The sequence below is a fragment of the Corvus brachyrhynchos genome, unplaced genomic scaffold (genome assembly GCF_000691975.1).
Source record: "Corvus brachyrhynchos isolate BGI_N302 unplaced genomic scaffold, ASM69197v1 scaffold216, whole genome shotgun sequence".
Lineage (NCBI taxonomy): Eukaryota > Metazoa > Chordata > Aves > Passeriformes > Corvidae > Corvus > Corvus brachyrhynchos.
Genome location: NW_008238443.1, coordinates 547,674 through 560,412, shown reverse-complemented (window position 1 = coordinate 560,412; position 12,739 = coordinate 547,674).

Below are 12,739 nucleotides of genomic sequence, written 5' to 3'. Positions count from 1 at the left end.
ATTGGATTTAGCTACATTAAAATTCTACATATCTCACTTTAAAAGTCAGCCTGTAACTGGCTTTGGAGAAATATTGAAGTATACACATTAGGTTTTATCATGGTCTTTAGAAGATTAGGAAACAGAAATTCCTATCTTTTACCACTGGGATTTCTTGAAAATACAACAGAAAGCATCAATCAGCTGCTCAAGGTGAGTGAATTTAACTAAGACATAAAGAAAGTAAGGTTTAGAATGTTGTCTGGCAAGTTTCAGAAACCCATCCACTCAAGAGCAGTAATTTTATCTATTGTAGCTAGAGGCGCTTCAATTTCCTTGCCAGAAGAACCTACGCTTTTGTAGTGTGCGTTACCATGGTTCAAGAATCCACTTACCTAAAGCATTTGTATTTCACAAATCAAAACTTCAGGGAAGAATAAAAATACCCATCTTTCATGAGTGGAGCTAGAACAATACAACCCTTAAAGTAATGCACATACATAGTGACATTTCTGATGACATTTATTCCAAAATCCCACAGAATTTATCCACTTCTACCAAAAGAAAAGAATAAGATTTCTATACATACTCCTCTAAGTTTCTTTTATCTTCCTTAGGAGAATTCCATATGGACTCTAAATTTTTTGCCAGCATCCATAAATGTTTTATAGTTTTTAATAAATTACTGCTTTCATTTTTACATTGTTTTTAGAATACTCCACAATACTGACCTCCTGCTTCTTTTACAGTCAAAACACTGGAGGGGGATAGCTGGGTGTGTTTATACTCTGTAGGCACCTGCACTTCTATAGTAGTATTTACTCATAAATGTAATATGATTTATACAAGAGTGATAATCTTACGTATTTCAAGTCAATCATAGCAAAATGCCAGAATATGGCATACAAGTATTTTTCTGTGTATAAGATTACACACAATAGTCACACCAATGTGAAAAGCTTGTCTAAAGAGCCTTTCTCTCATCCAAAAATAGCTTAGGGCTTATCATCCATGTACAAAGCCAGCTCTGAGATCTGAGGAAAAAAATCTTCAATACACAATTAGAGAATGGGTTTTCCTTTTGCATGAGGTTTAGAAATATTTTTGGGGAACAAAACTTGAATGAAAACCTTGAACAGCTCTTGATGTAAGTAGGCCACCTTTAATGAAATGATATAGTGAACATGAGGCCCTGTGCCAAAATCTTCACTTGAAAAGACTAAAAAATGTCAACTTCTTCCTCTTTGTCAGGAAGTTATAATTTCACAGATGCACTTTTGATTTTCAAACCAGGTAGTCACTTTCTCCCAACTTTTTCTGAATTTGATTAATAGACTAATAAAAGTTTAAAAGGTAGGAGTGGAGACACTCTGCTCACGGACAGCACAGTATTTAAAAATAGCTGTAGCTCAGAGAAGTTTGGGGAAATAAGAGAGGGGAAGAATAAGGTTTGAACCTGCAGCCAGAAAAAAAATGGGAAATGGAGTCACATCCACACCACCCCAGACTGTCACTGCTGGGACTGAAGCCCCTGTGCACTGGTGGCTCCAGTGATTTGACAAGTGCCCCACTTGATCCTCTGAACATTCTCAAACAGTCAGACAAGTTTCTCAGTAAGTTCCTCTTACTGGCTCAACCCCAGCTTTCCCACCAGCAGAGTCCCAGACACCTGGCTCCTTTAATTCATTTAACTGTGATCAGCAACACAATAAACAACAGCTTGAGCTGGTACCTCCAGGGAGGGACCCCCAGTAAAGGCATCCCCAGAATTTTATACCCTCACAGTCTGCACATCTGTTCCAGTAGTGATTTTGTGTCTGGGGTCCTCTGTCCTTCACTGGCCAGTGCTCCAGGTGCCCATGCCCCTTGTGCAAAGGCTCAGCCCTGATTCCCCTCTCCTTGCCTGGAGCTCCAGCCATTTTCCCCCATCCAGGGCACAACCTAGAGCTCGAACTGCAGCTGCACACCTAGCTACCTGCTCCAGGTGTGTTAATCAGCAAGGCTCAAGCCCCACTGAGACACAATTTCGCAGAAGGCATGCTTACTTTTACAATGCAGTCGCACATGAGCTCTATGTCCCTGGCTTAAGAAAGATTTGGTTCCCAGAAAAACCCTTAAGTTCTTTTTGCTTGCAAGAGTGACTACAAAAACTAAGTGTTGTCCTCTCACTTTGCTATAAGAGTCATATTCTGATTTGCCTCCACTAAAACTACATCTTCCCCACCTCCAGAGCCAGAAACAATTAGCAAATATTCTGAGCTCATCAAGCCTTGTAAGGAGACTTTCTTGGAATAAAAACACATCCTCTCATCATAAATCAGTAGAACAGAGACCATAAGAGCTAACACTGTATGAACATTTTAGGATGAGACTAAAACTGATCTGGTAGGAATGATTAAGCATTTTGTTTATTGGCACTGACAGTCTGTTCCAAGAGAGAGGCTGGTGGAGCTGCTTGACTGGTTTCTTTCCTTGTCTTCCCAGTCACTCCACTTTCTCAAAGCTATTTATGCCAACATCCAAGAGGTGTGAAATACTGGAACTAAGGTAGTCTGTTCCTTCAGTCACATTGTCTCCATTAAATTAAAAAAAATCAAGTATTTTGTTTAAATATTTAAAAAGTCTGTGTCATGTAATGCAATTGTGGCTACAATTGCAGTGACAACAGCAATTCTCCAACCTCTCCACCCCCATTAACACAACTGAAAGGCAAGAACAGCTGGAATCCATGGGACTCATTCGCTGCTGGCTATCTTGAGTGGCACACTCCTATTTAGAAAGATAATGAAAATATGGGCTTTTCAGAATAATCATAGCATCAGCACAAACTTCTTTAATGTGTTCCTCTGAAGAGAAACTCACAGACTTCTTCAAACCATTATATGACCCCATACAGGATTATGTGAAAGCGCCTTGTTTCCAGTCCATATGGTGCTATGTTTAATAAGACGATGAGAAGCAGACCGTAAAACCATTATCTACTTCTGGTATAATCTAATTAGGGGTAAAGGTTTGTGTGCAGTATCCACAAACCTGTCTATAAACTCATAATGTACTTCAGTTAGTGACTGAATGAGTCAAATCACATCTGTCCTTGAGAAGTTTCATTCTTATACACTCAGCAACTGTGAAAAAAAGAAGATAAAACTCTTATATTTGTTTAATAACTAAAATTATCAGCAGGAGTAGTTAATATGACTGTGTACCCTGACACTTCTTACCATTCTAACAACTCCAGATTACACTATTTTTAAATTCTGTATTTATCAGATTTTCTTTTTAACTCATTAATCGAAAACAAGAAGCCTAGAATAAATTAATTGTCTTTGATGACTTTTAATATTTCTTTTCTGTTTTATTTTGCAGAAGCTACATTGATTTTTTATTTCTATGGTTCTTAAATCATGAACAGAAATTCTTGAACAATAAATTCATATAGCTATATAGTCATATGTTCTGTAGTTATCAATGAAAATATTGACATTTAACAACAATATAATGCTTGCAGTATTCACTTACTGATCTTGGCTTCGTACAAAAGTATGTGACTTTTCATAATATTTATTTCTGGAGTGGTATATATACCAAGCTGTCATTTAATATTAATTAATTAATTAATTAATTAAATTATTTAATTATTGGAAGACCTTTTGTGGGTTGAGAAAGAGACTTCTTCCTCCGCTGTAGAAGTATTTTATCTTCTGAAGGTAAAAGACTGCAACTGCCACAGTTTGGGATGCCTGTCACAATTTCAGTCATGGCTTTTCCAGTCCTCTTCCTATGTAGACCAGATTTATCTGGAGAGACCAGATCTCTCCCAATACAATGGGTGCATGTTTAAACTGTTTTATCTCACAGTTTGAGTTGTATGTTACAGAAGGCTCTCTAGCAGGAACCACTCAATCCAGTGGAGGACAAGGCTTTCAAGAAACTGGGAAAGTGTAGTGGTAGCCCAAGCTGAGCTGGCTTTGCAGCCCAAAAACTCCAACACAATGTCTCCTGTCCTGAGTGACCACCACAACAGATGGAGCCTGAGCCATGGGCTAAATGAAGCCTGTGGATGTTTATGGACATTTGATGAAGCTGGTTCATAAAGTAAGGGAAGGATTTAGGAAGATAGAAAAAAGGGTAGGAAGGTAGAAAAAAGGATAGGAAGAGTGGTGGTGGCTGACGAGTATCTGTTGGATAGTGGAGGACCTGAACATGATGCAAATGACACAGAAGAGAAGCTGGAGATTGTACTGGGTCTGGCTGGGACAGAGGTAATTTTCTTCACAGCAGTCCATAAGGTCCATAAAGTCCTTGACAGCAGACTGTTTTGACTGCTGCCAAATGGGGCTTGCACAAGGTCAGAGCTTTCTCTGCTCCTCGGGTTGCTACCTTATCCTCCCTTGGGCAAGAAGTTGGCAGGGGACATAGCTGGGACGGTGATGTTCATTGACCACAGCAATACTCTGGGCTGTAGAAGGTTGTAATCTGCAATAAAATCTTAAGGAAAAGAGGAGGAAGCAACAAAATTCATGCTTATGGCCTTTGTCCTCCACTTGTCAAGCAGCCATCACATCTACTGTCCAGCAAGTTGCTGAACTTCTGCCTGCCAATGGGAAGTAGTGAATAAATCCATTCTTTGCTTTCCTGGTGCATACAGCTTTTGCTCCACTTCTCACTCAATGCATGAGTGCTTTTGCCTTCCTTCAAATTTCTCCCCAATCCATGGGTGAGTGAGCAGCTGTGAAGGTACTTAGGTTCTGGCCATGCTCAAGAACATCCAGAAAATTCAGAATCACAGTCATACATTGTCATGACACCAGCCAGATCCCAAGGAATGAAACCCAAGTGAACCAGCCCAGAAAAGCTCATGATTTGTTCCATCTTATAATGATCTTTGCTGGGATGTCCAGTAAGGCTTTCTCATGAATTGGCACCTGCAGGAGGTCAGTGGGAATTCCTGTCTGCATTTTTCAGGCCATGTTTTCCCTGCTACTTCTCTGTCTTCAACATATTTTCAGCATCTGGCCTTTTCTAAAGACTCCTGGACCTCTGTGCTTGAACCCACCTCTGTCAACAGGAGAGAAGAGCACTGAAGGAGCAATGTTTTTAGGGAAAACCAGGTAAGATTTTTAAAAGATATGTAGCCTGTGATTGCTTTATGCAGTTATTCCACACTTTACTTCACTTTCTTAATTAACAAAAAACCCCAACAAACAAAAAAAAAGCACAGACAAAACAAAAGGAACCCACTGCAGTATAAAAATTCCTTTTGGAAGACCTGAGGGAGGGATATATGAGTGTGCACGGAACTGGAACCGGGCAGTTTTGTTGTCATTTGGAGAAAAGAAAGTCATCTGTCCAGAGGAAATTCTTTCTTGGGGCTCCTTTGAGATCACTAATCTGGGGGTCAAGCTTTCAGATTTTACAATTTCACAGCACAGAACAGCATAATTATAATTTCAATACACGACATGGCATACCTTGCTCAAGCAATGAGACATGACAAGCCATGAATTTTTGCGAGATTATTAGCACACTGTGAAGAGTGTGACAACATGAAAGGCCAAAGGTCAAAAGCAGAATCACTTTAATCACTCAGAAAGTATTGTAATTACCCTGAAGTGCATTTCCTGTTTTGTCTCATACTGCTGTGAAGCAGATTTGGGCAAAGGAAGTTCAAGTATTTACTAACCATCAAGAATGCTGCGCCTCACCTTCCCAGCTGCCTGTAAGGAAGCACTCTTTTACTACCACTCTTGTAAGCTAAATCACAGCTTGTGCTATAAACACAGTTTACTCAAGAAAAGGTCCACATTCGTACAGACACAGCTATAGTTATGGCTGGGTAACTGTTTTCCTTCCTTTACCAGCATGAAATAGCCCCAAGTAGCCTCTTTTGGTGCTAGACTTAAAATATTTCTGTCATAAGTTAATATAGGAGAAAAAATCTTCATGCAACAGACTGTAGATTGATAATTAGTCATATGAGCAGTATAATATATATCTTTGAAGAATTAATTCAGTATTTAGCTGGAGCATCTGATAAAATATGCAAAGAAAAGCCCATAAACACCTTCCAGTGTCAGTATTGCCATATGTAATGCTGCATTACCATCAGTATTACCATTTCTTTAGCTTATCTTGTGATCATTCAGGCCTCTACTGCAGCATCAGCTCCAGGACACAATTCTGTCCTTAATTACAGAAGAGGAATCTGTGCTTCCTTATGAGAATTGAGAGAGGCATCAAATAAGGATATGGAGTGCAATCAGACTAATTCCAGCAGACAGCATAGCAGCTTGGTCACTAGCTTGGCAAAACCCAACAGATTTTTAAATGTGTGGATCTATACTTTGTAAGTCATTAAGATTTCCTACTTTGCTGTCTCCATGTTTTTGTGCAATCCAAATACCTAATTCTTTTGACAGCTATTTATGATATTGTTATACACAGAAATTTACATTTTAGATGTGTTTGTGCCACCTGTAAAACAACACAGTGCAAGAACTTTAGGTTTTTGAATATGAGAAAACTGTTTTATGTGTGGTCTACAAATATGTTTGGAAGGTTTTAGAAATGTGCTTAGTCCTATTCAAGAAGGGCAAGGTGGCAGAAAATTTTCTTCGAAAGAGAGAAGTGAACATTCTCTGAGGAAGTCTATTAGGCAAAGGCAAGAGATTTGAACCTTCAAACCTTGTATTTTTCCCAAAGGATGCAGCTAGTCAAAACAGGTTTTGCACAGTTACAGTTAACTGGTAGATGTAGTCCCAAACATGACTCGTGGTAGCAGGATGATTATGTTACTCCCAGAGAATGCACAGGCTCCTCCGGCACGAAATCATCCAGGGCACCTCTCACTTCTTACAAGTTCAGCAGAGTGCAAGAACAGTGTAATGTAATTGCTAATTAATTTAGTGTAAAAATCTTAGATAAAAAACACCTTACTGCCAATTTGTTAAATTTGGCAGCCTGATGTGTCAAAACAGAAGCCGGCTGTGTCGTCTCCTTGCAAGCTGTAAATTACTGATATACTCTCTGCATCCTTTGTGGCTGGAGATGAATAATGCATTCACATGCTGTACTTCTCCTGGTGAAAATTGCCAGGTACTGCTTATAGCTTAACACGTTTTTCTTGTCACTCTTCGATGCCTGTTCTTCACTCACAATTTGACTCTCATGCTACTCATTTAAATACCACTCCTAATGCCATTTTGAGCAGAAAAGGGAAAAAAAACCCAACAAACAAAAAAACCCCAGAAGAACCAAACAGGTTGATAAGCAAAGAAACAAAAAAAATTTTCTATGAAAATTCACCCAGCATGTCCTGCATGTGCTGGGAATTGGAAAATTGGCAAACTGACTGAGGAATCAGACCTGGCAGCTACTCATGCTGTTGCTGAATTTGCACCAGGGCAAGTAACGGAATGACACTGTGATACTTTCCATTATTAAATTTCAGATTTGGCTGAAATTGAACCCATGGTTTTGGCTCACCCGCCTTGTTGCCATGTCCAGCCTGTGACCACCCTGGACCTGTGCAATGTGAGTTACAGTCCTGGTACACCAGCTGGCCCATCAGCCTCCCAAAAGGCACTAGTGACTCCTGAGATGTTTGCCCTCAGAGAGAGGTTTACACAAAAGATGTAAAGAAGCTAAAACATCCCCTCATTTCTCTAAACATCATGAGTAACTCTGCAATGGATGAAAAGTGACTGGAGATGCTGTTTTCTGACAAACATTCCTTATGAGTCTGGCACAGTGCATTTATACCACTGACAACTCATCCTCAAAAACAAAAATTGTTTTCTATCTGGTGGTATATTGAGACAGAAGGCTTTGCCAAGTGGAAGGAACTGGAGGAATCCTTCCCTTTTGAATGGTGCAGGAGAATGGGTCGCAGGGAACGTTACGTAAGTACCTGTGGAGGTCAGGCAAAGTTTTGCCCAAGCAACCTTCTTTGTTGCTTATGCTGGCTACCACTGTGCCAAGCAGTTTGTATGCAACTGATGGGCCAGTGACAAATGTTTGCTTATTGCTCTGACACACACGCTCCAACAAAAATTAATTCGTTCTGGCAGGGTGGTAAAAAATTGTTTTTCTTCTTATCACTTACTTAATTGGATTTTACTTACTCTAAGACAAGAAAGTATTTTTAGAACCAGTCTGTTAAGAATTATTGGGAGAGGATGAACCTGTCACTTAAAGCTGCAGTGCAATACATCCGTACACAGAAACAGAGACAGATGACATGTATCCATGCAGAAACAGCAGGAGGCAAGGGGGATGACACCCAGGATATATCCAGTCCACCTGCTTTAGATACTACAAATCCAGAAAAGCTTATATTTTAAAGGAACTGTCCTCTGGAAGGCAGGTTGTTCTGCACATGGTAGCATGGACAGTTCAAGAACACTAGGATGACATGTATTGCTTTAAACTTCACTATTTTATATTACTTCCAAATATTCTCCCCTTCCCAGACTAAAGTGGGGTAACTTTTGCTAGTTTTGGAGACGATTAGTCGGAGTGGTGATGACATTAATGGCATGATTAGCTATAAGGAAAGAAGTTCTTTTTCTTCTGCACAGCTGTTCAAAACCTTACCTGCAATAGCTGGTGAAAGGATGATTGCACCTCATGGGTCAGTCTCTGTTTTCTAAAAGCTAGCACTGAGGTGGACATTAGTGGGATAAATCATGGTAGGATATCCTTGACCCCATCCTTGGAAACATTCCCAGTCAGATTGGATGGGACTGAGCAAGCTGATGATGCTGTCTGGTTGATGATGTCAATGCTCACAGCAAGCATGTTAGAGGTACCTCCCAACCCCAAATTAAACTATGATTCTATGATATCTGCACAGCACTGGACATCTGCCAGTTTTGCATTCCATTCACTGTCACAGGCATCTTCAGGATGGCAGTTTCCCCTCTTTCTGTCTGTCTGTGCCACGGTAAGTGCTTTCCATTGCTGAAACAGCAGAGGTCCTTATGGAGGGCCTTGAGAAAAAAACTTGAAGCCACCTTGTTTGCACTTGCATTTGGATAGGGAATAGATACCTGGCTGTGGGTCACTTCCACAAAGTTGGGCTACAGCCATTTCAAGTCTCAGCAGAGCAACAATCTCCTTTCCTCCCTGACAGCCTTTGTGCCTGCACAAGCTGTCAGGGTAAAGTGACATTCTGCTCCTCTTCTCCCTGGCATGCACTCCTGAGATAAAGAAATATCTGTCCTGAGCTATTCAGGGGATCTGAAAACCCCTGTGAACAACAGGGACATAAGGGAGACATCAAGAGATACTTTGCATATGATCACAAAATAAAAAATTGCAATCTGCTGTTTTCAAGCTGTCTGCTAAAAATCAGCAAGGCTCACCCAGACAAAGGTATTTTGGAGGTTTTCACTGCATCCGGAAAACAGAGCTAGACTTCTGAAATGCCAGAAATGTGAATGAATAATTTGTCCTCTAAAAGAATTACTTATTCTGGGAACCACATGGTAAGGCACGAAAGAGTTTTGACAGTTTATTCATCAGTTCTACCAACAAAACAAAATAATGTTTCACAGAAAGACAACACTCATTTCTTTTAGCATCTAGGTGGGTTTTTCTCGCTGACTCTCTCAGGTTTAACAAATTCATTTTATTCCCACTCACTAGCTATCAGATACCTGAAATTCTGTCAGAACAGTTAAAAGTCCATATATTAAGACACACTGCTCACAGTTTAGAAAAAATAAGTGTTAAATTTATGATGCAAAAAAATCTAATAACCAGTAAAACTACAGAGAGGAGAAAGCTAGAGGCGACACACATCACGTAGCTCAGGGAATGAATAAACCCAAAACACACAAGTGTGTTTAGAGCTGTGAAATTTTAAAATGATATAATATGTGTATGTCACACTCAAGCTGTGGCATTCATGTGCTAATAGCAATTACCAGACCTTGATGATAACATCAGTCCTTCCTAAGAAAAAGAAAGTGTGTTTGAAATTGTTTGATGAGGATTTGCTTGACTGTCAACAAATGATTTCCACTAGAGAATGTTATTTTGGGGGATGAAAGCCCTGACTTCAGAAGATGTTTGGAATCATAGAGTCACAGAATGGTTTGGGTTGGAAGGGATCTTAAAAGACCATCTAGTTCCAGCTCCCTGCCGTGGGCAGGGATACCTTCCACTAGGACAGGCTGCTCAGAGCCCTGAACACTTTCAGGGATGAAGCATTCACAGCTTCTCTGGGAAACTTGTGCCAGCATCTCATCACCCTCATGGTCAATAATTTCCTCCTGATATATAACCCAAAACCGCCATCTTCCAATGCTTTAATTTCAGTTAGAAGTTGTTTTTCAGAGTTTGTGAGAACTCGTTTTCAAAAGGGATGGAGCACAAAGAAGACATGGACTGGATTCCTCAAAGAAAGGAGGAAGAGTTTTTTAAAATCAGGGAACCAAACAGAAGGAAGGTGGGGCCTCTGGGTATTGATTTGAAGACACCTGGTACTTCTCAGCTCTGGCCATGCAGCAGTGTTTTTGGTGTCACTGCCAATGTGACAGAGCCTTTTTTTTCTCTTTTATATATTGTGAGGCACCTGCTTTCAGCAAAATCATGAGTTGCAGCATTGCCTTCCCCAGCTTTTGTAGTGATAGATTTTTAAAGAAATTTTTAAAATAGATATCCCTGTTTGCCAGTGGAAACTGAAGAAAAGAAGTTTAACGTGTCCAGGAAAGCTGCTCTATGTCCCAGCTGTGATGAACGGTCACTCCAGTTTTAAGATAGTTAAACAATAAATTGCCATGAATTAAACCAAAACTAGGGGCAACACTAAAGCAATAATCATGGCAGAGAAGAGTTGCTACTGAGAAAATAATATCTCCAGGGAGTCAACCAGGATTAGAAAAAAACCACCCTGAAATGAGAGCTCGTTCATAACCTATCTACTGCCTAACCCATCAGATATTCCTTTTTTCCCCAGATAGCTGATATTCCATTTTTTCTTTAAGCTGCACAAAAGTCAGTGTCCTTACACAGCAGCTGGCAAATGCTACTCCATTGTCTTTTCTCAGACATAGTGAGATATTTTGGCCATGCTTTAGCTAACATGATTTGGCAAATCACCAGGGGAAAAAAATCACCTAAAGATTAAGACTTTCATTTTTTTACCATTGGTTTCACAAGATGATCTTTGGACTAGTTATCAGAAAATTGTTATTTTTCCCCTTTTTGAGAAAAGATACAAATCCACAGGCACCCTAGCAAAGGTGTTCAGTGCAAATCTGGAAGAATGAAAAATATAGAAGACCTGTAAAATTGTATAATCATTTGGGTGATGGTGAATTTTTGCAACTACCTCCAGGAAATGTGTGGAGAAGGAAGAGCCAGACTCACCCCAGATGGGGAAAAAGAGACCTCTGGTCACCATGAAAGTGGTCAAACACCAGCACAGGAGCCCAGAGAACTTGTAAAGTTTCCAGCCTTGCAGGTATTTGAACTCAGCAGCCCAAAGCAACATGAATCAGATGGCCCTGCTCCAAAAGGGACTTTTGGACCGCAAAAGGGACCAGAGAACTCCAGGGGTCTCTCCAATCTGTATCACTGGATTGATTCTACTTCTTCAGTTTATTCATCAGTTTATTTTTACAATCAATTAATACATGCATCCATCAATCCATAATAGAGTATAATTCTATACTTTTTAAAATAATAAAATTCATTTTAAGCACAGGAATTTTGCCTTAGCAACATTCAGTGAAACACCAGGGTGCATCAATAAAGTACATAAAAAACCAACTCCCATAAGAGTCAGTTCCTCCTCCCCTTTTGTCCTATTTTGTGGAAAGAATCAGTCCACCAGGAAACACCTTCCAAGTGTCCAAAAATTTTTTTAAAAACCCTTCTTTTCAAAGAGCTCTTCTCAGGTAAATCTATGTTGGCAGATTTTTTGAGGGAATGCTAATTTTCCCAAACATCTTTAGCTAACAAGCTGCTGGAACAGAATCAACATTCCTGAATAATTTAGTGCTGTTAAACTATTCTACCACCTGCATCTATTACTCTCCCACTTCAACAACACTGTTCATTCACCTGAGTAAGCCAAAAACCAAGCTCCCTGCTTATTCTTCTGCAAGCAACAGGAGGTTTGTGCTACTCATTTTCACATGTGCCACTATAAACATTAATATGTTTCATTTCCTGGACTGTGACATCAGTATCACAGCATGCATTCCTGTGAAAAAAATGCTAGGACCACACAGCAGGGGACAAAACTGTGTGCTGAATTGCTGAGAGTGTATCACCTGTTGTCATGATATTCTGACTCTGCAAAGCAGTCTGAAGCAGGCCAATGCACCCATTTGTCCCAAAAAACAGCTTCTATCCAAGTTTCATAAGAACATTTTTGGACAGATAGCCAGAACCATTACAAACTCGGAATCACCAGAATGTGCTGTGCAGAAAGCCTTTGACAGTACTGGTATAGCAATTCTCCCTGCTCAGAAGCCCACTGCTGCCTTAGCCTGGCTTTCAGGTCACAGCCCTGCCACCCCTTTTCTCTGTGACCTAATAGCCGTGTTGGCTTCCCCTGCTGTCTCCATCCTCAATCGCCCAATACCATGAGACATATCCCCTGACCTGGTGGCTTTGGGGCAGGCTGCTGTAAACCAGTAACCAGCAGCCCTCCTCTGTCCATCAGCTTTGGAGATCTTCTGCAAGCAGTCCATTTTATCCTGGAGGATGCAATTTGAATGGTTTAACAGAGAAGCAGTTTCAGCAG